At 42.5% G+C, this 26,507-nt stretch overlaps 1 protein-coding gene across 9 annotated transcripts in view; it reads left to right on the forward strand.

Moving 5' to 3' along the window:
- FRMPD4 (FERM and PDZ domain containing 4) overlaps positions 1-26,507 on the forward strand; it is an 850,869-nt gene that overhangs the window by 716,128 nt on the left and 108,234 nt on the right. The window contains exon 1 of one of the 9 annotated variants that reach the window (XM_058713636.1): positions 19,356-19,646. The exons of the other annotated variants lie outside the window; for them this stretch is intronic. The gene's annotated coding sequence lies outside the window, so the exon portion shown is untranslated. Of the gene's footprint in view, positions 1-19,355; positions 19,647-26,507 lie in introns of those variants that run through there. 9 annotated transcript variants of the gene reach the window in all.

Here is a 26,507-nt window from a genome sequence, read left to right on the forward strand (position 1 = left end):
CAAGAAAATAATAGTGTAGTATTACATTGTAACCAAATACAAACAATAAATAGACGTGACTCCATCCTGATATAAATGAATACTTTAATAAACAATGACAAAGGAGACAAATATTCCTTACCAAAGAATTCCAAATAATTTACATAAATATTTCCTCCAGGAGGTGGAGTTTAGCCACCACCGCCCGCCCCACCCCCGTCCTTGATTTGTAAGCTGCGCTTTGTGAGTTACTGCCAAAAAGCAGAATATGTAGATGAATAAACAAACAAACCTTTACAGTGGAGAGAGTTGGCAAGCACTACCTTGGCCAGGTGATCAAGGTTAATATCAGCAGTGATAAGTCATGTTGAGAGCATGTACTGTTGACATAATGTAATAAGAAAGGCATATCACCATAGCGATATTCTTTCCAAAAATCCATAACCCAGTCTAATCGTGAAAAAAATGTCACACCAACCCAATTTTTGAGACATTCTATCAAATCCCCGACCAGTACTCCTCAAAACTGTCAAGGTCATGAAAAATAAGGAAAGACCGAGAAACTGTCAGACCAAAGGAGACTAAAGAGATGTGACAACAGAATGTCATGTGGCACCCCACAATGCATCCTGGAACAGGAAAAGAACATTAATGGGAAAACCTTAGAAATCCAAATAGAGCCTGGAGTTTAGTTCATAGTAACATACCAATGTGGGTTTCTTCGTGTTGCCAATGGGCGAAATGGTGAGGGATTAACTGGAACTATCTTCATGACTTTACGACAAATCTAGAATCTTTCCGAAATACAAAGTGGGTTAACATGATGGAGTGAAGCTTTAGCCCCTTAACCAGAAACCCAATCTTCTGGATCACTTCAGTCATTCCAGAGGCAAGGCATTTTGTAATCCGGAGACAAGGATGATGTTGGGTGAATTGGGGGAGTGGCCAGGAAACAGTGCTGAGTAGAGAGGTCATCAAAGAGTAAGAGACCCGGAGCACCTACAAGGCAGGGACTGAAAACTGTCTTCTCTGGCGTGACCCAGCGTCCTACACAGAGTGTCAGGTAGCTATAGAAGCAAAATACAATTCAGTATGGGATCATGTGAATACAATGGGGCCTTGAAAACTCGGGGAAATGCAGTGCCACAAAAGATTTGTAATGGGCTTCTCGTGCTCTAACACATTGGTCGTATTGGTCATATTTGAGCCTTTGCTTGACCTGGTCTGCTGTAATCCCCTGGGAGCCCTAGGGAAGACTCCTGTTTTTCAAAGGATTTTGTGATTATGTTCATCAGGCCAGAAATGAAATGAAGGAAAGATGCCTTTCCCCCCTGGAATTTGAAGACAATTAAAACAGCAGCTGTGAGATGAACCGTCTTAAATGTATAAAAGTTGAAGGAGTAAAAATGAATAAGAAATTATCTAAAGTCTTTAATTCACCTTCCTCTTGAGGTGGGAGGGTGGGATTTTTCACATAGCAGGTCGTGTTAATAACTGCTCACTGTTCTTTGGATTTAGGAATTGAGTCTTGGGGCACACGTCTGTTTGAGGAGTATTTGGGAATCATTTAGGAAATAGCAGAAACTGCCTTTTTCCCAAGTTCACACACCGAACTGGCCCTCGCATGTATCTCTTGGTGATGAGAAAGCCACCTTTCTTTTCGAATGTGCAGTACCTCATTCTTATCTTGGTTATAACCCAAAGTTCAGTGATAACAAATAGGAAGTAATGCTGATTTCCTTCATTCTATTTCAGTATACTTTCCCCACCAAGATAGGTAAGCCGTTACACATTTTCCTCTTTGTCCTAGATTTAAAAGGAAACATTTTTTTTCTTCACTAAATTCTCCTCCCTCAGCCTATTCTGCCTCGCACAGCCACAGTCGGAACTGCTGGTGATTTCCATTGTCAGAGTTATAATAAATAACTGTCTTCTTACTGCTCTGGGTTACTGAGGAAGGTGGGCTTCTGGTTCCTGGGGCTTCAAGGTCAAAGATTTGTACAACAGTTCTTTTCCAGCAGCCTTCCACTGCTGGCTGTCCTAGGGCCATTTGAAGTTAAGATAGGCTTTTATTGGAAGTGAAATGTCTGTATCTCTTTGTGATGTTTCCATGACATAGAATTTCTAAGAAAACAGAACCTAAAAACCCTTGCTCCCTCTAACTATTCATTCATGCATGTTTGGACTCATCCATTCCTTAAACACGCGGTGGCTACTGTGTGGTAGGATTTAAAAATGAATATGAAGCAAGGGGCTCTACACTAAATAGTTGACTATTTCGTGGAGGGAATCAATATACTATAAGAAGATAATCACCTTAGAGTGTAGCCAGGGCTGAACTAGAGAAATGACCAGAATTGGAGATGGTTTGAGTAGATGAGATGATGTTCACATGATGAGCAGAAATTCACTCTCCATAGTTAAGCCAAGGACTTTGTGCAAAGAGGGAATAGCATGGGCTGTCAGGCTCATGACAGGGCTTTGGTGTTCCCCATGCTGGGATCAGTGTCCCTGGATCTTAGTGAGTCACCGTGCCAGATTGTCGTGGAACAGACAGGTTGAGGCAGGTTCTGAAGAGCCTAGCTCACTATCCAGAAGACACTGGACTTTTCCTCTCCGGCTTGTGAACCGATCGAGGTTTTTGCGGTATCGTCGGCCTCAGTGTATAATAATGTCTTCATATCTGGGACTGTTTTAAGAACGACCAATTATGTGTATTTAAAGCATTACCCACAATTTTAGAAAGATCCTCTGAAAAATAAGTCTACTGATGACAGCCACAAAATGGAGAGGCCTCTTTGCTGCCCTCCAGAGTCAGCCAGGGCTCAGTGCTTTTGAAAACATAAGTCGAATCTGCACACACACTTCATTTCAGTGAGCGAGAAAATATTGGCATTAGGAAAAGTTTCAGATAACCAGATCAATGTATAGCAGCTTGAAACACGTTATTGGTAATTGCTTTGCATTTCCAAGTCTTTTAACTTTTAGTTTTATAGTTCATCTGGTTTTCCTGCACAGTTTATTCACCTAAGAGTCCTTCTTCATATACCTTAAGCTGGCAATAAGTATTGCACTTAACAGTAACTTTCAAAATTTAAATAGATTAAGATCAAATACCAAAACCAATGTAAAAGGGAACTGGGAAAATATTTACAATACATATGATCAATCAAAGGCTAAATTAGTACACCTTGAAGAGTTCTCCACAGACCTCTCTCCTCCTTTTTAAAAGCTACAGAGAATTCCATTGGATGTGAATTTTGGTATGTCATTAAAATGGCCATTGGAAGGTACACTAGAAAGGCTTAATGCCGATATCTCCTGGGCATTGAGCTGGGGTCTGGAGAACCAGGGCAAAGTCCATATTTTCCATTTTACAATTTCAGAGTTATCTGGTCTACAAAAATCACATCTAAATTTCAAATACCAAAGAAGTTCCTCGAAGGTGAAGTTTCAGGATATGTCCAGCGAACATTTAGGTGAACTAAATTGTGGTAAAGAAAACTATTGATACTAATGCAAGTTTGTGGGCAAATGCTTTCAAGCTGGCTTTCATGAGACTCAGAGTTTCAAATTTCTCTCTTGATTTGAAGCATTAAGCATATAAGAAGATACTTAAAATATAAGGGTAATTAAATATTACGATATTCCTTCTCTATGCCTCGGGTTATCAATAAGCAGAATGGGAATGACCGTATTCACCTACATCAATGAGAGACCAGCATTTTTTATGTATTTAAGGTTTTAGAAGTTCAGATTGAGACTTGAAAAATAGGATTTTGAAAGAACATATTCCTAATTTTCTGTCTGCTGCTGTTAGTTTTACTCCATTTCTATTGGTAAAATAACATTTAATTCTGATATTTCTATTGGTCTAGTGACATAGGAATGTAGATTAGAAACACGATATATGTCAATGGGAAGAAATGAGCACTAGTAAATGAGACATTAGTTTTGATGCTTCACTCTGGAAGTAAATGCCTTAAGTCCAAAGTGAATAGAACACATTCATGTAGCTGCAGCAGTATCTGGAACAGCATTAGATATATTAGTAGTTATGTAATAATTACCTATTAAAAGATCATTTTCAGAACAAGGTAAAATCATGACTCTTGTACGGATATAAAATTAACCCCTGTAAAGGATTTTATTTAACTCATTAATTAAGAAGGTGCTGTGATGTTACAAGTACTCCAAAGGAGAATCCAAGAAACAGATACACGTACAGATCAGGAATATTGAAAGAAATATGCAAATAGAGGCGAAGTCCGCTTGCACTGTCGTGAAGGCAGTCAGTAGAACGGCCCTGACCTTGCAGGAGTTATAAAATAGCTCCCATAGAATCCGGTAACCAGGATCAGTGTGTTCCAGGCAGTTTTTCCCACTGAAGCACAGGCTCCCCCTGTCGATCCTGATGGAATTTTCTATTGATCTAGAAGTGTGAACACGTGTGCACTGAGGCCCTCTACTAAAGAACACTGCATTTTCCTGGTTCAGAGAAGAAGACCCAAGAAAGACGAGCAGAGGCTGTAGTGACTCCGCTCAGTGCCAGCGGGAGGGCGAAACCTATCTGTCACCCGAGCTGGGGTCCAGCCCTCGCTGCCGGGATTCATGTATTATTGCCTAGAGATGACTGAGGATCGGAGGGCAGTTAATGTGACAACTATATGGGCTGTTCTCCCAAGAAATGAGAGAGGTCAAACCCATTTCTTGAATGCCTGCTCTGTGCCCAGCACCTCCTTGGCATTTTATAATCCTAGGCTCATTTAAACTTCACCGTGATCCTCAGCTAAGAAAACAAAGACGTAAAAACAAAGTCAGTTTCACTACCCAACAGGGGGAATCTGACAAGCTGACCCCCAAATCCCTGGTCTTTCTCCACTTACAGCAATACTACTCCAATCATTATGTGACTGAATGAATCTGGAAAAAGAGAAATGAAAATAGATCAATTTTTACCGGCTTGGGAGGGGAGAATATTTGAGGAGGGAACAAAATTAGGTAAAATTTGTCAAGGTTTACAGCATCACCTGTACTGCCTAAACCCCAGTCACTGCCATTTATGAAGCACCTGTTGTGTGTTAGGCGCTGTCCACTAATTTACCTGATTTGAATCGTCCTGACAACCCGGTGACGTATTATCCCCATTTTACAGATGAGAAACCAAGGTGCGGAAATGTTCAGGAAACGTCCCACAGGCGGTCAGTGGGGTTGCAATCTAGGTTTGGCCGATTTCAAAGCTGGTTGCTTTTGTCCGGGGCTGTCCCCTTCCTAGCCTATCTCCGGGTGCCATGCCATACCCCCAGATGGCTAAATGCTCTGCAACAGCCTGCAATGTGGCCTTGGCCTTGAGAGGCTCCACTGGCCCAACAGGCCTCTCCCTAAGTGCTTGCGGGGCCTTCAGAGTACTTTCCCTCCTGCCTTGCAAGCCCACTCAGCAGAAGCCCCTGGGCCCCCCAGCGCCTCTACTGCCCTCATGGGGACTGCTCTTCGCAGCTGTTTCTCCAAGGCTGTCTCCCAAAAAACCCAAACAACAACGACAACAAAAAAAACCCCGCCGTGAATGGACGCACAGAAGTTCCTGCCCCTTTGCTGGGGAGGGTAGTTACCTCAGTCTTGGAGACATACTCTGCTTCCCCCCTGGAGAGGCAAGGAGGGCCATAGTGGAGGGCCATCACTTCTAGTGATCATTCCAAAGAATCCCCTGCCTACTAATTGGCATAAATAATGTCTCTCCCTTCCCCACGCCCTTTGCTTTCCTAATCTAAATCCAACAAGTCCCCTGTAGTGCTGTGCTCTGGCTCCCCCTCTGAGCTGCCTCATACTAAGATCCGGTGTCTCACAAAGAGCTCACGTGTGGAACGCGATATGCACTGAGTACCTTCAAATCGCTTCTGTTACCCTCCGTTCCAGTGTTTGCCTTATACTCTTAATTTAGACTCCTTGGCTGTTTAACTTTAAAAGATCGAATAGCCCTTTATGGTTGTTTGTACATTGTTATCCCTTTTGAGTACTTGTAAATTTCCCAAGCGTTGCCTGGAGGTAAAGCCACTGGCAGGAGGTAGCCCAGGGCATCTCCTGGTAAATCGGGAGCCTTTCGGGCCTTGCCTTCGGGCAGCATCCAGAAGATGCCTGGGAGACGGGGAGAACTCCACACTCTTAGCTTGAGGACTAAACATGTATCTACCTTCAGCTTTTCCCCGCAACACCCACAGTACAAAACACAGAAGTACTGTTATTGCAGTAAGTAAAAATAAATGTCATTTTTGTTTGAAATGTCTCTAAGTTACTTGCATCCAAATCCAAACTTTGAGGTCAAGATTCTCTCCCCGATCGTTAAGCCTGACCTTCATTTATTGAACTATTGCGCTCCCTTCTCCCACAATGAATAATTCACTCTTCAGCCAAGCATGTCTGTGAATTAATTAAATGAAAACTACACAAATGATCATAAGAAAACCCTTACTAAGTTGCATATAAAATATATTTATGCTGTTTACAGATAGACGTTGCTATGGGAACAATTTGTTTTGTTTTGTTTTAATGTTTTATTTATTTTTGAGGGCGAGAGAGACAGAGGGCAAGCAGGGGAGGGGAAGAGACAGAGGGAGACACAGAATCCAAAGCAGGCTCCAGGCTCCGAGCTGTCAGCACAGAGCCCGATGCGAGGCTTGAACCCACAAACCGAGAGATCATGACCTGAGCCGAAGTCGGACACTTAACCCACTGAGCCACCCAGGTGCCCAGGAACAATTTGTTATCTAATTTTTGACTATTTGGCACACGAATTGAAGTATGGGCAGTGTGCAATTTCTTTCAAGTATGCATTTACATGACATCGAACATGGCAATGGCTTAATGACAACTAGACTGGGGTGGGTTTTTCCCTCTCCTTTCCTGCTTGTTTCCCCTTCCTTGCACGATCCATTTCAGGCTTTATATCTTGATGAACTAAGTTTTAGTGGTTCAAGACTACAGCTCACAACAGTAATTCTGTCTCATAATTGATAAATGTTCATTCTGCTTTGTAATTGGAAGTAATCAGGCCATGTCCTGGCTTTTCTGGAGCACTCCACGAGAGGCCCATGACCTACTCTTTCCTACCCTTCCAGGCAAGCATCTGTCCTCAACTTGTCACCATCTGAATGACTGTGTCTACATTTACATGATATGATATATGTTCTCAAATCTGAAGGACTTTGTAAAGGGGTTGCCTAGTTATTATTGTTCACTTGATTGAAAATTTCCCAGCTCTAAAGCTATGGTCTGTCAATGACGATGTCACCAAAACTTTAATCTGCTTCAACTAGGGTCATGTTGTGTGGTCAGTAGTGAACATTTGTATACCATAATAGTGATTTTATTTCTGTTTCTCGTAAAGCTGATATTTTCTAAATTGAAGAAAACAGCCAGAAAAAAATAGTAAGATTCATGAGCTTTTTGCTTCATATATATAAAATTCTGAAAAACAACTTGCCTTGTCTTCAAAAGACAGATATTCCAGGTGTTCCTAAGGGACTTCTGGTGACAGGGCTCCCTAAAGAACGTAATCACTGTTCCCAAAATGCCATACCTTATACACTGCTTTTTGAGGTTCTCAGTTTGTTCTAGACTTTAAAAACCTCTGATGGCTCCATGGGTGCCCGGGTGGCTCAGTCGGTTGAGCGTCCGACTTCAGCTCAGGTTGTGATCTCACCGTTCGTGGGTTCGAGCCCCGTGTGAGGCTCTGTGCTGACAGCTCAGAGCCTGGAACCTGCTTCTTATTCTGTGTCTCCCTCTCTCTCTGCCCCTCCCCTGCTCACACTCTGTCTGTCTGTCTCTCTCTCAAAAAACTAAATAAACATTATAGAAAAATTGAAAGAACAACAAACAAAAAACATCTGGTGATTCCTGCAACAGCAAACCCCGTTTACTCTTTTTCAAACTTAGATTCACACACTGCCTCCCCAATAACTCTTAGACCCTGTGTTCAAGTGATATGTTAAAGTGAGCTCACAATGCACTCCGCCATTTTCAAATCTTATAAACATTCTAAGCCGATCGTATTAGGGTTCTAAAAACTCCTTCAAAGATACGATCGGAGAAGTGAGGAAGGTCCCGTTGAAGAAAGAATAAATGCCACTTTCAGAAAAAAGACGGGCCCTCATTCTAAGATGAAAATGAAAGCCAAAGTCATTCCTTGTAGCCAAGAGTCACAATTGCGGTGCTATTGACGACTGAGGCCCTGGGCTTCTTCGTCCTGGGGGCCGGGGCTGCAGGGCATGGAACAGCATTCCCGGGCTCTACCACTAGAGGCCAGTAGCATGTCCCAACCCCAGCCCCAGCAGCCAGAATGGTCTCCAGACACTGCCAAAGGTACCCAAATGTACTGCGGGGCGTAACATTGTCCCCTGTGGGAACAACTGCCTAAGAGCCTCCCCACAGCGGATAGCCACCAGATCATTTTCTATGTGAACTAACCACAGTTGTTGAAAATCTGACCTGCTCCCTCCCAGCAAGGTCGAATATTTAAGGTAGGACCGCAGAAAACATTTGAAGTTAGTTGCGTAATATAATTGAGAGGCGAGGCCAGGAAATCTCCAAAGGGGACATTGATGGAGTACTTTGGTTTTGTACCTTTAAAGCATAATGTTGCTCTACCTGTTTTGCTTATTAAAAGGGGCTTCAAGGGAAACCTGTTTTTATTTGTAGCTCACTGATTCAACGAACGCCACTTAAAACGCTTCCACTTCAACAAAATCTCAGCGGACAACGAAGGGTAAAAAGTCAACCAGCCCTATGGAGAGGGCATGGTAGAGAAAAGAAGGTAGAACAGTCCCCAGAGACTTCCCAGACCCCCCCCCTCCCCAAAAACACTTCCTGTTACTCCCAGCTTTAAAGGCAAAATTCGGTGTCTCCTGACTGGCTCGGTCAGTGGAGTGCGCGACTCTTGATCTTGGGGTCCCGGATCGAACTCCTCGTTGGGTAGGTAGAGAGATTACTTTTAGAAAAAAAGACTAAATGCAGTTACAGTCATAACATGGAATCCTAGAACGAAACTTTGCTTTTTAAAAAAAAAATTGCTTTAATGTTTTATTTCTTTAATTTGATAGAGAGAGGGGGAGAGAGAGAGAGAGAGTGTGAGAGCATGAGCAGGGGAGGGGCAGAGAGAGAAGGAATCCCAAGCAGGCTCCAAGCTGCCCGCACAGATCCTGACGGGAGGCTTGAAGTCACAAACGGTGAGATCATGACCTGAGCGGAAAACAAGAGTCAGACGCTTAACCGACCGAGCCCCCCGGGTGCCCCAAAACTTTGCTTGTTAACACAGCTGTTCTCTGACTTCAGCCTCAGCACATATTCTGTGCAGCCCATAAGTTTGTCCTTTCTCGGGGGTCCATATCTCCCTGGTGAGAACCACTAGATCAGCTGTTCTCCGAGTGTGAGCTGAGGACCCCAGGGAGTTTGGAAGACCCATCAGGGGGGTCCAGGATATTGAAACTATTTGCATAATAACGCTGAGGTTTTAGTTGCCCTTTTTCCTCTCAGTCTGTCACAAGCACACAGTGACATTTTCTGCAAGTGCGATCTCACAAGAGATGGAATACAGAAGCAGAGACGAGCAACCAGCTGTCTTGTGTTAATCCAGGCATTAAAGAGATTTGTGAAAGTGGAAATCAATCCTACCCTCCTCACTAATTTGTCTTGTTTGCGACAATGGTTATATTTTATAAATGTGTGGCTTGTGTTAAAATATATGGCTTTATTTTTTTTTAAAGGGCAAAGTGATGTTTATTTATTTTTGAGAGAGAGAGACAGACAGAGCATGAGCAGAGGAGGGGCAGAGAGAGAGGGAGACACAGAATCCGAAACAGGCTTCAGGCTCCGAGCTGTCAGCACAGAGCCCAACGTGGGGCTTGAACCCAAGAACCATGAGATCATGACCTGAGCTGAAGTCAGACGCTTAACCGACTGAGCCACCCAGACGCCCCTAAATGGCTTTATTATTGTTCTTATATATTAATAAGCATTTTAGAAAATTTTCTCAGCTTCTGTTTCCAACATGGTAAAGCTCAATAAATACAACGCATATACGTGAAAGCTCTTTGAAGTCCCCAGCAATCCATAAGCAGATACAAGGGGGTCCTGAGTCCAGGGACCTCAGTCCTCGAGTCTCAAGAGAATGAGAATATTCTGTTGGGTGTATGTGGACAGCGAAAGATCAGACTCAAAGGAACCTGCAGCGTGGCGGGGGGGGGGGGGGGGAACATTTTAAATCCACACTGAAAGGGAGTTAGAAGTCTCAGGGCTGGGATTCATTAACATCTTCAACCCAATAAAATGCCCCATTAAAAATGAGGTTTCTCTTCTGACACTCTCCTATCTCCTGAGGGTACTCATTAAACAGGAAAATCAATAAAGGGACTCTCCTTCCTGACAGCTTTTGTATCGTCTTCACCTTCTACTTACTCATAAAGAGAAGCTCTGATTTCACAAGAGGGACTGTGGGTCCCTGGGCTGTCTGGTTGTCCCCTCCACCCGATCCATTGTTCCCTGCTGGAAATGACAGATCAAGGCAGCCCCTCAAGTGATGCCGTTCATGGAGAACTAATTAATGTGTATGATTATTCGAAGTTGGGTTGGTGGGGGGGCACCCGGAAAGCCCGCTTATGGCTAGCTCATCAGGATTTGCTGTCTTGCCATGCATATGGCAGGTTCATCACCCTTATGTTCCCCGTTTGTTAAGTAGGTTACAAAACCATCCAGAAAACTTCATTTCGTGATGGACTAAAAAGGAAGCTGTGAATTGATTTTTAAAGCCCGATCTTTGCAAGACTGTATCTTACCTCGCTTGTGACCCTCTCTGTTACTCAGGCCTGATAAAGTCGAGGCCCACGTGGATGAGCTTAAACCCCTTACCTGGGAACACACAGCAGGTCAGTTACAGTGTTAGCATCAAGCTGTTTCAGTGTTTCAAGAAACCTTTTAGCACTGAACCCAAGTGCTTCTTAAATTGCCCTTCGAAGATCTGTTCACAGCTAGTAACCCGTTCCCCCAGAACGATGCATTTGGTAGGTAGCATAATGGCCCTCCAAAGAGTGAATTTCATGCCCTCATCCCCCAGAATCTGTAAATACGTTATATAACACAGCAAGGAGGAAATCTTGGTTGCTTGTGAAATCAAGGTGTCCCATCAGCTGACCTTAAAACAGGGAGATCGGCCTGGATCATTCCGGTTCACAAGACCCATTGCATGTGCGAGAGGGAAGCAGAAAGGTGTCAGAGTGATGCAACGTGAAACAGTTGGGAAACTGATGATGATGAAATGTGAACCGATTGTTCGCCATTTGCTGACTTTGAAAATCAAAGGAGGCCGCAAGCCAAGGAATACCGGTGGCCTCTAGAATCTTGAAAAGACCAGGAAACCAATTTCCCCCTGGAGCCTCTCCATAGGGTACAGTCCAGCAGACACATTGATTTTAGCTCAGTGAGACCTATTTCAGACTTCTGAACTCCAGTATTTGCAGCTAAGTTCAGAGTCCAAGTGGGTTGGTTCTATGTGCTTCTCATAAAAAGAAGGGCTTTCACTTCATGTTGGATGGATTTCTTTGTGTATATATATAATGAAAGCAAACTCGGGAAAAGAGGTTCATTTCAGACTTCTTTGTAATTAATCATGCTGAGGTTGGGGGGAGGAACAGTACCAGAGATTCCCGCTCTGCTCAGAGGCCACATCAATGCAGACACTGAGATATGTCTGGGCCTGCAAGGACACTGGAGGCGGTCCATCTGTCCAGGGGCATTTTCCTTTTTATCGTAGTGCATTCTCGGCCGCTTAAGGCCTCCAGGCAACGTTCGTGAAAGTGGAAACCTGTCAGTCCCTTCCTTCCTTCCTTCCTTCCTTCCTTCCTTCCTTCCTTCCCGGCAGCACCCTCAGGCACTCTTGTGGGAATCCGAGGGGGCAAAACAAATCCGTTGTCAAGGTTGCAGGAGGCAGGCGGAGTCCTGAGTCCTGGCGCAACGAAGTCCTTGGAGGGCACCTTCTCCGTGGTGTCCTGGGTGCTGTAGGGAGCTCTTCCCCACCCAACCCTATGGCAGCCCACTGCTACCCACGTCGTGTTTCAAATCTGAACAATCTTGTTTGCGAACTGAAGAGGAAAGGAGGATCATTTAATTTGAAGGATCCTTCACTGTTGAGCCACTTTCTGTCTGTCGGAAGAAAATAGGTAGGGGTCGGCATTCCCTCTGAGGCCAGTTGGATGTGCTGTGTCTTTCCTCTGGGCTGGCCAGAGGTCTTTGAGAGACAGAGATGCCTGAATCTCATGAGGGCTGTCCCTGGAAGCCCCTTTGATTCTTGTTAAATTGTGAATCCAGGGACCTGTCTTAAGACACCTACTGAATTCTAAGCCCCTTAAGGAAAAAAATCATGTCTTCTCATTATCCTTCGATCCCTGCAGAAGCCGAAGCCTCATGCCTAGGGGAGAGATGACATTGTGTTAGGTACTCTGCGTTTCTAAAATAAATCCCCCCAAAACAACCTTCTCCTGGAGAGGGCTGCATCTCGGTAGAAGAGAGGAGACCCTTATGCAGACCGCTGTCACGTGAGCCAAGTAAGAGCAGTGCAGTTGGAGAAGTAGAAACGAAGCCAGGAGAGGAGGGGGGCCGGCGGGCTGCGCGATGGAGAGGCGTTATTTGCAGAGTGAGCCTTTGGAAGCTTTGGGGGAAGAGGCTCTGAGTTGGTTGTTGCTGCCTGCACGATTTTATCTCACACAAGGATGGTGGTTGAGACATTCCACAATCGGAGGGCTCTGTGGGCATAGAGGTGAGAGACTGTGGGGAGCCTGAAGCCATCACGTTTGGCCAAAGTTGAGGTACCTGCGTGGGAGACGGGGACAGAGTTCCTAGGAACCCAATAGAACCTAAGAGGGCGGCTTGGATTGGGGTGCGGGCTGCGCACACTTGAGTGTTGCTGATGAGATGCGACGCACTGAGTTCTGCCCAGAACTAGCCTTGTGCGGTTTTTCTCCACTGTGGGAAGTGGTAATCACGTCCCACACGTAGGTTGGAGCATACGTAGCTTTTAAGGCGATCATCGTATGAAACTCACAGATTCACACAGAACACACAAATGATATAAAGACAGTTATAGATACAAAATCTATGTCTATCTATATAGCTACGTTATAATTGTCTATAGCTAATATGTATTCTGAGATCCATATGTGTGCGTGTGCTGATGTCCGTGTTTCTCAATTTTTTTTCATTATTTCCTCCCAAGTAAAAGAAGCTTTCTTTAACGTTTTTTTTTTCCCCTAATTGCCCCTCCATTTAATTTTGATAACACAGGTACTTCTACTGTATACAAGTTTATATATTGCATGTATATCTGTTCTGTCTACATAAGAAGAGTAAGATTTTTTTTGCCTCTCAAGAACCAATTTCCACCCTCTTAGGAGCGGTATCACCCCTACTGAGAACACATAATATATATGTCTATGTATCCAAGTAGTCATTTGTGTGTTACCTCATTGCACAAAAGAGTTAGGATGCCAAATCAAATGTTACTTATTCATTCACAATAGAAAGTGTTACTTTCCAAAGGAATGAATACTCCCACCTTCCAACCACCTACCAGGAAAATGGAAGTAGTCGATGGAGGGGGGAAAAAAAGACCGCTTAAAGACCATTGAGTTAAAGAAGGTAATGTGGGGGCGCCTGGGTGGCGCAGTCGGTTAAGCGTCCGACTTCGGCTCAGGTTACGATCTCGCGGTCCGTGAGTTCGAGCCCCGCGTCAGGCTCTGGGCTGATGGCTCGGAGCCTGGAGCCTGTTTCCGATTCTGTGTCTCCCTCTCTCTCTGCCCCTCCCCCGTTCATGCTCTGTCTCTCTCTGTCCCAAAAATAAATAAAAAAGCGTTGAAAAAAAAAATTTAAAAAAAAAAAATAAAGAAGGTAATGTGGATAGTCATGGAGAGTAATTCTTCCAAGGTATAGAAATACCTGATGAACTATTCCTCTCTCTTAGCGTGTAAAATCTTACTTTAGTGAAAAAAGACATCTATCTGCGATGGATAAAATATTGCTACCTCTTCGACCATGCGGAACGAATTTTCAAAATCTGCTTTTTCCATTCTGGTTTTTCTAGATACCCTTCATAGCACCCTTCCAGTTTTATGATAACACAGCAATTGTCTCATACTTGTTATAATGCAGGTCAGTTGTTGATAGCCCTTGAGACCATCTTTGTTTTCTTAATTGGATTAGACTGCAGATTCTAGTATCATCAGGGACACACTGCAGAGCCATCTACCAGGGAGAGTTACCTCAGCAGATCCATTATGTGCTGTCTGGAGTCATTTCATGAGTCAGGGAGTGGACGGAGTATGTTGTACTCAACGTGGTTGCTGATGTTTAGCCTGAAACTTTTGTCATTATATAATAATGCTTTTTTGATATTTTATTTTTTTAAAAATCTATGGATTTTATAGACACAAATCCATTTTAATCCATCAGGAGCTAATTAGTTAGTGCCTTCTTTAAATTTGTATTGCACTGAAAAGTTGGATCTAGCTCCTTTCATGAATGCTTCATTGCAGTTCAAAAATATTCCCAGTAAGGAAAATAAGCCTCAATACGCTTCCTTGTTAGGGAGTTTAGAAAAAATCAAGGTTGAAAGAAAAGATGTTGAAAGTAGGAGATAAAATATCTTTGGAAAATAAAATGAAACCTCAGTCCATGAGAAAGCAAGACATTGGAATAGGTGACAAGTTCAAGTTGCAGATTTATTTTAAAAATAATGGGGCTCCGGGGTGGCTCAGTCAGGTAAGCATCTGACTTCGGCCCAGGTCATGATCTCACGGTTTGTGGGTTTGAACCCTGCATTAGGCTCTGTGCTGACAGCTTGGAGCCTGGAGCCTGCTTCGGATTCTGTGTCTCCCTCTCTCTCTGACTCTTCTCTGCTCTCTCTCTCTCTCTCTCTCTCTCTCTCTGTCAAAAATAAAAAATAAACATTAAAAAATAAAAATAAAATGGGCTTCTCTTTCCAGTATAGCCAAAGAAATTCCTCCTAGACTTATTTTCCTCTATACATTAACTATTAATTCTAGACACGATAAGAAAAAAATTTAAACACCTACCACAGGCACTGGAAAATGAACAGAAGTAAGAAGATCCTGGAGGGGTGTTGACACTTTGAAGAAAGGAATGGCCAGGGATGTTTGCCAGTTTTTATGGCTTTTCATCTAAGGGCACGTTACAGTTGGCCCCATGTCAAGTGGCTAAAATTCCAGTTGGAAAAAAACAAAACAAAACTCCTTCATTCTCTCTATAAACCCTGCCCAGATCTCTAGTAGATTCCTCAACCACACACTAGAAGCAGTCTAGCCAAGGTTAAGAGAACCAAACTGAAATTTGAGCTGATGCCTAAGTGATAGAGTATGCAGTTTGAGCCTAACCAAGATAATTGATTGAAATAAATGCTTTTTAGAGAAATACAACAGAATACAGACACCGCAATATAATATCACAATGTCCAGGATATAATCTGAAATTACTTGACGTATAATCAATAGAGACCAGTATTGGTGATGACTATGAGCATAACCGTGCTCAGTGACCTCAAAGAAAATATATGTATGGTAAATGAAAAGCTAGTAACTCTCAGGAGAGTGCTAGAATTCATTAAAAATAATGGAAGTTATACAATTGAAAAATGTGGTATCTGAAAAGTAAGTATGGCACAATGACTTTAAGGTTTTTTTTAATGTTTATTTATTTTTGAGAGAGAGATAGACAGTGTTGAACAGGAGAGGGCAGAGAGAGGGCAGAGAGAGGGGCACAGAATCCAAAGCAGGCTCCAGGCTCTGAGCTGTCAGCACAGAGCCCAATGCGGGGCTCAAACTCATGAACCATGAGATTATGACCTGAGCCGAAGTCAGATGCTCAACCGACTGAGCCACCCAGGCATCCCAACTTTAAGATTTATATAAAAATCTACACTAGTGCCACATTAATTGTCAAGAACTCTCGCTTTAAGTAACAGCCAAAGATCATTTGTAACCTGCTTAATACTTTTAAGTAAATATACTATGCCAGTGTGGTAGCTAAAGTTTTAAGAAAAGATTAAAGGGTCTTATACACTCTTTTATTGTTTACTAAGTTGTTTGTTAAATCTCTTATTTTTTATAGAGTACAGTAACAAATTTCATCCGGTGTATGTCCGAGTTATTACAGCTTTTGAGCAGGATAAAAATTGGCATAATGTAACTGTATCTGTGAATTCTTATTGTCCTAAAATGGATTATTTTCTTGCTGTCTTTCATTTGTGTAGATGATGTCTTGTTGTAATGACTTTTTATTAAAGCCAATAACCCGATGACATTGACTAAAGAGAAATATATGAATTCTCCTTCACCTCTGGAGATGGGATATTTGCTTCTTGTCCTTTTGGCTGAGATCAAGTATAGAGATGGGACACTTGAAAGGAGTTTGGTTATTGACTCTGGGTATCTGGATCTAATTTGCTTGAGAGGAGACTTTGTTTCCTAGTTTCTGTTGCCAGCAGAGACACTGATTAGCCCAGCTCATCTCTTAGTGCTGGGCCAAATCACAGGACCAGTGGTCAGCCTATGAATTGGATTCCCTTGCATTAGGTGTCTATCCCTATCCAATGAGATGTGGCCCTCATTGGCAGTGGGCCATAAGGCAGTGATCTCGCCAATTGTCATGGACCTTTTTGCAAGATTTAGAGTTCAGTGCAGAACCCAAAATGAAAAGTGGACTTGACAATAGTTCATTTTCTGTCGGAGTTTGTCACGTAAGTGGGCATTGAGAATGTTCTCTTGGCATTTATTCCAGAAATATTTATTGAGCACCTACCATGTCCTAGAAACTGTAACAAATGCTATAGCTCTTGACATTGAACCTGTGGCCCTTGCCGTCCAGTATCTCATAGTCTTGTAGGAGACAATGACAGTAGAGCAAGAAGGTCAGCTCCGTGTCATCCAAAGTTTATAGAAAGTAAACTCGGGCTCGAACAGGAGCCCCCAAAAGAGGGAAGTCCCCTAATTTAGCCTGGGGTACAGGGAGCCAAACAAGGTTTCTTGGTTTTGTTTTGCCTTTTTTTTTTTTTAGGTTTATTTATTTATTTTGAGAGAGACCCAGAGAGTGGGAGCACGGGAGGGGCAGGGAGAGAGATTTCCAAGAAGGCTCTGCCATGTCAGTGCTCAAACCCAAGAAACTGAGATCATGACCTGAGCCGAAACCAAGAGTTGGACCCTTAACCGACTGAGCCATCCAGGCGCCCCCCAAAGATTTCTTAACAAAAGTGGTAACTGGACTGAGAGCTGAGAGAGCAGGAAGTGTTAGGCGAATAGATGAGGGGTGGGAACAGTATTCTATAGGAAGGGAAACATGAGGAAAGCAGGGAGCAGGCAGGCCTTCGAGCTCCTGGGCCTGTAACAGTGCCCCCAGTGCTGCGTGTGATGTCGAGGACCTGGTGAATGTATGAGGGAGTGAGGCTCCAAACCCAGCCCTGTGTGGTGGGCCAGCCCTCCCTGATTCCCAGTAGAGTGCTCTATAGCCCACCCCCCTCAGCCCATCACCTGCCTGGGATTCTTCAAACATGCCTGGTACCTTCCAGCTGTTTCGTTTGCATTTCCCTCTGCCTGATGTGCCCTTCCCTCAGGAATCCACCTGACTCCCTCCCTCAGCGCCTTCACATTCTTGCTGGAAGTCCATCATTTCAAGGAGGCCTTTCTTGCCTCCCCCTCCCACCCTGCCTCCTGACCCTTGTTAAAATCCACTTCCTGTCATTTTTCTCCACACCGCTTCTTAGCCCCTCTAATTATGTATTGTCGATTTCTGTATTTTATTGTCCGTCTCACTAAAATGTGAGCTCCCCTGTTGTTTGTTACCTGCTCTCCCTACAGTTCTTAGAGCAATGCTTGGCATGTAGTAGGTTAATAAAAATATTCATGAAATGCGTGAATGAGTGAAAGACCTTTTTCTACCTCCTTCTCCAATATGCCATCATCGTGAATTAACTACCATAATTTCATTGTACGCCCCTGACTCTGAAACTCAGATGTTAAAGTAGATCCCGGAGGGTACGTTGGTTTCGTTTCGAGACAGAGAATAGAAATGATCGAATTGGATTGGTTTGCCCTGATAAGTTAATAATAATTGCCTGATGAAAACTTGTCCGCTCCCCGCCTGCATGAAATGAAGTACGTGTCTCACGTCCGACAATGCAAGACTCCAGGACGTGGCCCTCGTCTCGGGTTGCATCTTTAGAGGTAAAACCTGAGACGAGGACTTCCGGCGAGGTGAGTTATTGGAAAGTTTTCCAGGAGAATCCCGCCGTGGGAGTCAGGAAGCGTAGAGGAATACAGGTCATGGGCCACCGCCAGCATCTATGCCCTTGTAGCCTTCTTCTTACTACTCTCTGGTTGCCCGATCCCTCCCTACTCCGGGCGTCCCCTCCTGCCATGCTTACTCATCCCGTAAGTCTGATTTCCTCTGCTACCTTCTCAGTCAGGCTTTTCCTGGGCCCCAGAACCTCATGGCGCTTTCATTGTTGCAAACCCTCGTCACATGCTCGACCCTGGGATCTGCCCTTACCCGTGTCACAAAATGGCTATTTGTCTCTGCACAAGTCACTGTGTCCAGATACCCATCTGTCAAGGGTTTGCAGTCTGACCACTCAAATCCCTTCCAGGGCAAAAAATTCTCTGATGCTGTGACTTAGCCATATTCCTGTGTATTAAAATCATGAACGTATGTGTCGGCGTTCGCCAGACTGCAAACTTCTAAGAATAGGAATAGTTTGCTTTCGGAGCTACACCTGTGTCTTCTGAAAATCGGAAATATTAATCAATTCCTGGGCTTCACAACCTAGGAATAATGTATGCATAGGGCTGGGTGCATACAACTCTCTTGAAATAGATGGTCAATATATTGATATATCTTTGGGCTTCATGAAGAGCCTGTTACACTGTCTTGTGTGTTAGAGGCATTCGAGAAATATTTGCTGCATTATGGAAAGAGAAACTGAAAGCTGACGCGACTGAGTAACAAAGCCAGGCCCCCTCCCACTGCATGCTGTGACCTTCCCTACTCTTCCTTGTTGTTAGAGCCAGGAGTTGATTAAATACTGGACGGGGAGCTTTGGGCAGATATTAAAAGAACTAAAAACCCACATGGAAGCTATCCCAAATCACTTTGAACCTCTGCCCAACTGCTGGTTCCAGAACAGTCGACTTTCAGTCTTAATCGCTCTCAAAGTTTATCCTTTGCTTTTATTAAAAACAGGAAGTAGGGATCTAATGCCAAAGAGATCATATCCTGTGGTTCCTCAAAAAAAAGTGACCTCTGTGGTGTCTGATGTTTGTATCTTGGTCTCTCTTTGCATGCTGTTCGTATTTTCTGCAGAGTTTAACATTCATCAGCGCCGGCCGCCCACTGAAAGGTTTGATCTGAATCAGTGGCCTCTCTTCTTGAATCTAGCTATTGACATTACCGAGCAGAGAATGCAGACATTAAGCTTTAGCGGCTGCTGTCCGCTCATTGATACACAGGAAGTATGAGGACCAAAAGGTAATTCTGCAGGAAGAAGTCTCCTGCCCAGAATCACAGACGCAATGTATCAGACTGAGAACCTGCCCAAACAGTACCGAGAAACCTTCCAGTACCGGGTAGGATTCATTGTGTCTTTTGTTTCAGATTGTTCCTTCTTGAATACCCTACCCACCTCCTACTCTCCCCATCCCCTTCCTTAGAAAAGAGCATGTGAATAATGTTTTAGGAAACCGAGTACTTGGACTTTGCACAAGAACATTCGTTTCTTTTTAATATTATCCTTCCTCCTAGGGAGCGCCCCATGGGAGCGTGAAGGGGAACAAGGGAAGTGGAGGGAGCAAATTAGCCCCTCAAAATGAAGTACTTTAGTGCATTTTCTTGCTGTGGTAAAACACCCATAGCCTAAAATTTACCAGTAGTGACATTTGTACATTCAGAACAGCTATGATTCTGTGCCCTGTTCCACAGTGTGAGTCTTTTCCCCACGCCACCGAGCAATTCTCTGACACCTGCTGGGTGTCCTCAACTCAGTTCTGTCTGGAGGTGTCCTCAGATTCCATTGTTTAAGGGCTCAGTTTCACCAGACGGTCCTGACTGTCCTCTCGCCTTTAGGGGCCAGTCGCTGTGCCAGCTGTCCCCTGCGCTTCTGACCAACCTATATGCAACGTCCCCTCCTTGGGTTCGATTAATTTGCTAAAGCGGCTCACAGAACCCGGAGAAACATTGTACTTCCTGGATCACCGGATTATTAGAAAAGAATGTCACTCAAGAACAGCCAGGTGGAAGAGATACAGAGTAAGGTCTGGGGAGAGGGCGTCAAGTTTCCATGATCTCTCTGTCTCTGCTCTAGGTGGCTTCCTTCATTTGACAGAATGTTTTCGAGGTCTGTCCATGTTGTAGCATCGACCAGGACCTCACTGGTTTTTCGGGCTGAATAATACTCTATTATATATGTATGTATGCGTGTGTATGTGTTCATATGTCTATATATATGGATAGTAGCACTGTGTACGATAAGGAGCAGGTGTTACCAGCCCAAATTTCCATTAATAGATAAATCATTATATCATAAATAGCAATGCTGTAAACACTTTATATGCAATTTTTTTGTTTGAGCACTCATTTTCAGTTCGTTTTGGTACCACCTAGGAGTGGAGTTGCTGAGTCATATGTAAACTCTGTGTTTAACTTACTGAGGAACTGCAACTTTCGAGACCATTCTGGCTTGGTGTGTAGAATTCTTATGTCTTTAATTTGATTTCGGTGGTAGGTAAAGGACAGTAATTAAGAGAATTGTTAACTGAAATGACGAAGGCGTCTTCATGAATCGCAACCTGTCAGAGCCTGGGATTTCCTGCCTTTGGGTATAAAATAAGAAACGAGCAAGTGCCATCTCACACACCCTAGTCTGTTACGGATCTGGCTTTCTCTCTCCACTAAAACTAATCCAGAGGGTTCTCCATGATGGAGAGAAGTCAATATATTTCCAATTCAGTGTACTTATTTTGTGAGGAAACCCTGCATCCGACAACTATGTCAGTTTGCTTAGAACATTCAGTTGCTTACCAGTATATTTCATTTAAGTTTATTTATTTATTTTGATTGAGAGAGAGAATGTGCACGCACAGAAGAGGGGCAGAGAGAGAGATCATGACCTGAGCTAAAATCATCCAACTGAGCCACCCAGACGCCCCACTTACCAGTGTACTTCAAATGCATCTTCTTTTCAAATATGCTTCAGCTTGTTTCAAATATGTGTGCATGTATATGTATATATGTATACATATATTATTTTTGATGGAGAACTGTCAACATTTATAAAAAGTACTCTGGCTCCAATGCTCTTATGTTTTGTCTAAGAATTTGGGAGGATAATTATTTATCGTCAGCTTTTACTGGATAAAGGGTTTTCCCTAGTCAGTATTATCCAAATATTTGGTCGAAAACACATTGAAATACTTTAGACTATTTACTGAGTGTGTTGGATTATTTTCATAATGTAGACCTAGACATTTTAGAAACACTAATATTTGATAGGTTTGAATGTTAGAATCTTTGAGATAATTTAACCCCATGTGTTTTAAATTAAGCCAATGGCCAACATGACTTTTTCCTTTAGGCCAAAAGCAAGTGTTTCATTTGAAGCTTTTATTGTCTAATGATAATATTCGTGAAAGCGGCAACGCACTTACCTTTCCAGACATCAAACCACTCACTGTTCATTCAGCTGCTTCTTAACAAATTTGCAGAATTCAAGGAAAAAGCTGTGGGGAGAGAAACTTACAGGTGTGAACAGTTTCAGATTTTAACATATCTGAAATTGAATAGTAAAAGTGATACATTCTGTTTCGCAATAATCGTCACACACAGGAAACGTTTATCTTTTTATGCAACCTAGGTACAATAAAAAGTGTTAGGGATTTTATTATTATCATCTACAAACCCCTAAATTTGATGTGAGCAGGGAACAAGTGTTGAAACTCTTTGTCGCCATAACCTCCATTTTCATACACTGTTATCATTAAACACTTTCAGAGACAGGCCTATGAAAAGTGAATTGTGGCCTTTCCATGCTTAATTTGTTTCTTAATTGTGCATGATTTTATAATGCCCATAAAATAATATTTATAGCCATAACATTTCAAAGGCAGCACTTTTCCTAAAAGGAGAGTTAGATTTATTTCCAGATGTTTCTACCAAACATTTTCTTTTTTCTTTCCCTCACCCTACACTCCAATTTCATGGTTGTGATTAACAGGGCAGAGCTCCATAGCAAAAATTCATCAGCTGATTCCTTCCACCTACAGAATCCACATTTTTCAGGGCTCAATTTGAGACATAATGAAAGTCTACTTTGCATAATTATCATGTGAGACTATCTATAATTAAATGATGAAGTGTGGTTCTGCTCCAGTGTATAGACAAGGCTGTATGTGAACTAAAATCACAAAATTTTATTTCTTTGCTTTAACTTTCCTTTGGTGTTGGGAAGGGGGGGTGTAATATAAATAAGCAATTCATTTCTAACACAGTTTAAGTTCCCATGGGAGCCTTTTTCTTTTTTTAAATTTTCATGAGAGAAGGCAATTCCTTGAATTGATGAATCACTGGAAACTTGAATATGATTGCCTCTTCAATGTTAATAGATATCACTCTCAAACTTTAGAAAGTGCTTATCATCAGCAGTGCATTTTGAGTTTTGCCTTAAAAATATTTTTCTTTTTTCTTTCTTTTTTTTTTTTTTTAAGAGAGAGAGCATGAGCACGCACCAGCAGGGAAGAGGGGCAGAGAGAGAGAGAGAGAGAGAGAGAGAATTTTAAGCAGGCCCTATGCTCAATACAGAGCCCAATGATGATCCCACAGCCCTGGGATCATGACCTGAGCCAAAATCAAGAGTCAAGTCGTGTGTTCAACCTACTGAGCCACCCAGGCGCCCTGCCTTAAACATATTTTTAAAAGATTTTATGATAGCTTTTGAAATACCTATACAAAAGGACCTGTTATTCATCATGCAATTCTACAGCCTGAAGTGAACCTTACAAAAGTTTCTAACCCTGATTCATCGTCTTGCTTTATAGTCTTTCTGTTTCTTCTAACTAGATAAAGCAAAGCTGGCTATGCCAAGTTCAAAATTAAAACAAGGGCTCTAAAATTTCATGTGGGGAGTTACATCTCTGGAATTCTTTGTGAAACATCATAAAATATTATTAACTTAAACTGAGTGTGCCTGAATCGATAAGTTTGGCTGTTATATCTGCATTTTCCAAGTATGCCTTGCACACCGACTGTATCCCGTACGTTGTGGCAGACGGAGACTGAAATTACAGAGACATCATGCAACTTTCAAGGAGTTTATTTTTTAAGATTTTATTTTTTTAAGTAATTTCTATATCCAACGTGAGGCTCGAACCTACAACCCTGAGATCAAGAGTTGTGTGCCCTTCCAACTGAGCCAGCCAGGCGGCCCTTAAGGAGTTCAGAACCTAGTGGTATTCAGTTCTAAGATTGCCAAGGGGATGCATGTATCAGTGATTTACCAGGACAAACACTGGAAGAAAGCTTAAATTTAAGTACATTTTGGTCACTGATCTTTCCTGTCCTTAATACTGGGAAAAAGCTTCCATTGTTTAATATTAGTGGAGCATTTCTGTTCTTGACGGGACTTTACGAATCAAGGAAAAGCATTCCTCCTAGGAGCTAAATGAAAAAGTAAATTTAATGTCTTTAATGTCTCTCTCATCTTTAAAATCATCCTCTGTAGTGTTTGTAGTGCGATGATTTCCCATGTGTATTTAGATCTGGGCTCAGCAAACTATGGCCATTTGCCTGTTTTTGTAAATAAAGTTTTATTGTAACGCAGTCATATTCATTCTTTATACATTTTTTCATGGCTGCTTTTGTGCTACTTCAGCAAAGTTGAGTAGCAAAGTTGAGTAGTTGCGATCAAGACCGTATGACCTAAAAAGGCTTACCGTGTGGGGGCGCCTGGGTGGCTCGCTCATTCAGTTAAACATCCGAGTCTTGGTTTTGGCTCAGGTCACGATGTCACAGTTTGTGAGTTTGAGCCTCACATGGGGCTCTGCACTGGCAGCTCAGAGCCTGCTTATGACCCTCTCTCTCTGCCCCTCTCCTGCTCGCGCATGCTCGCTCTCTCTCAAAATAAATAAACTTAAAAAAGATAAATAATTACAATAAAATAATTACCATCTGGCCCCTTACAGGACTACCTGCCAACTCCTGTTGTACGTATTCTGCTTAAACTGGTAGTTCTAAGATTGGCAATTTTAGACCTGATCTACTGTTGCTCATTCTGTCACATACTGGCTCGATTAGAGGCAACATTCCCTACCTCCTTCTAGCGCTCCTCTTTTCTGAGGATAGTTGTTACTGTCACTTATCTTTGTGATTTTAATTGATAGACCATACCTTCATTTCTTTTTCCTTACACTGTAAACAGCATGTCCTGACACTATCAATTTCCACTTGGTGAAATGAAAATATATTTCAGGCGCCCTTCTAGCTCCTTACCCTTCTCCTTAACCCCCTTCTTTCCCATATATATATATATATTTTTTTTAAACATATTTTGTCCTTAATAATGCAAAGTTTGAAAACTTTTCCAGTTCTGTAATCATTACTGAGTCTTTTGGGCCCTATCTGTAGGTTGATTCTACAAGCTCCCTGATAAGTTTTAATTTTTATCATGACTATATGGTATTCGTTGTATCACTAATTATTGCTGGTTATATTGCCACTACTTTGAAGTTGTTTTTTTTTATTTTTATTTTCTAGCAGTCTCTGTGTTTTCATTTCCCCCCTTGCATGTCCTGTCTTAAATACTTTGTCCATCTCAATGGTAGAGTCAAATCTCTGGAACCACCTTCTTTCCCAACCTTGTCCCCACTGAATTCCTCATCCTGCCGTGATCTGGAATGATGATTTTCTGAGCTACCAACCAAACTGTCATCTTACGACTTTGCTTCCTTCTTTCCTGTGTTGGAGCCCTGACTTTCTTGACCTCTCTCTGTCTTGATTTTATTAGAGCCCATCCTCTGGCCATTTTCTTAGAGAAGATGTGTGAGCGGGCAGTAACCTCTGTAAATCTTTGCATGTCGTGGACATGTCTTTACTCTGCCCTCTCACTTGACATAGAAATCTCGGTGGAAAATTATTTTCCCACGGATGTTTTAATTCAAGCTACATTGCCTTCCAGCCTTCAGTCCTTGTAGTCCGATAATGATCTGATTCTCACTCCTGTATCCTCAATGTATCTTTTCTCTGTATAGCTTTAAAGATAATTTCTTCATCTTTCGTGTATTAAAATTTCATAGTGATGCATCCAGGTGTGAAAGTGCTTTTATTGTGAGGCTAAAGGCTTTCCAGCTAAGTTCTCAGTTCATTCAGCTCAGAGACGATTTGGAATCATTTGATAATTCCTTTCTCCCTATTGTTTTTTCACTTCTTGGTTTTAGAAATCCTTACCAATTTTGTGTTGGCTCTTCTGAATTGATCATTTGTAATTTTTTTGTTATTGTTGTTGCCTTTATGTTTCCAACACCTTGTCTTGTTATTCCGATGTCTGAAAGAATTTTTAAAATTGTATCCTTCAAGCTTTCTATTGAATTGCCTATGAAAGTATATAAAGTTTTTCATTTTTGAGAGAGAGTGAGAGAGAGAGAACAAGCGGGGGAGGGACAGAGAGAGAGGGAGACACGGAATCTGAAGCGGACTCCAGGCTCTGGGCTGTCAGCACAGAGCCCGACACAGGGCTTGAACTCACGAACCGCAAGATCATGACCTGACCTGACGTCTGATGCTCAACTGACTGAGCCACCCAGGTGCCCCCTGAAAGAATATATTTAATTTGCAAGAGCACTGCCTTATTCTCCTGCTTCTCCCCCTATTTTTGTTTTCAATAAAGTGCTGCAGTGCACATCCTTAGGTACACAGCACTACCCAGTTATCTGACAGGACACAGGCCTTGAAAGAAAATTGTTGAGACCCATAATATACGGCATGTAAATTTTGGAAGCTTAGGATGGCCCTCCCAGAACAGGTTGCAACACCTTACATCTTTATATCAAGGGGAAAAAAGTGATATAGCAGTATTTTACTTTGCGTTTATCAGTGAGACTGTCTTTCAGAACGTTCTCGGCCATTTCTATGATTTTCATCTATATCCCTGATCATATACTTCACCATTTTTTATTGGATTAGCTCTGGTTTCTGAATTGTGCAAACTCTTTATTACGTACATTTTACATTTGTCTGTTCTGTATGATTTGCACACGTCTTCTGACAGCATTTTGTCTTGCAACTTTGCTTATGGTATTGCCCTTTTAAATTACCGTGTAGTTGAACCTGTTTGTCTTTTCCTGTGTCGCTCTTGGATTTCACATTATACTTGGAAATTCCTGTTCTGCTGCAAGGCTCTAAATGTATTCTTTAGTATGTTTCAAAAAAAAAAAGACAGAATT

Source organism: Neofelis nebulosa, chromosome X, assembly GCF_028018385.1.
Source record: "Neofelis nebulosa isolate mNeoNeb1 chromosome X, mNeoNeb1.pri, whole genome shotgun sequence".
NCBI classification, from domain to species: Eukaryota; Metazoa; Chordata; class Mammalia; order Carnivora; family Felidae; genus Neofelis; species Neofelis nebulosa.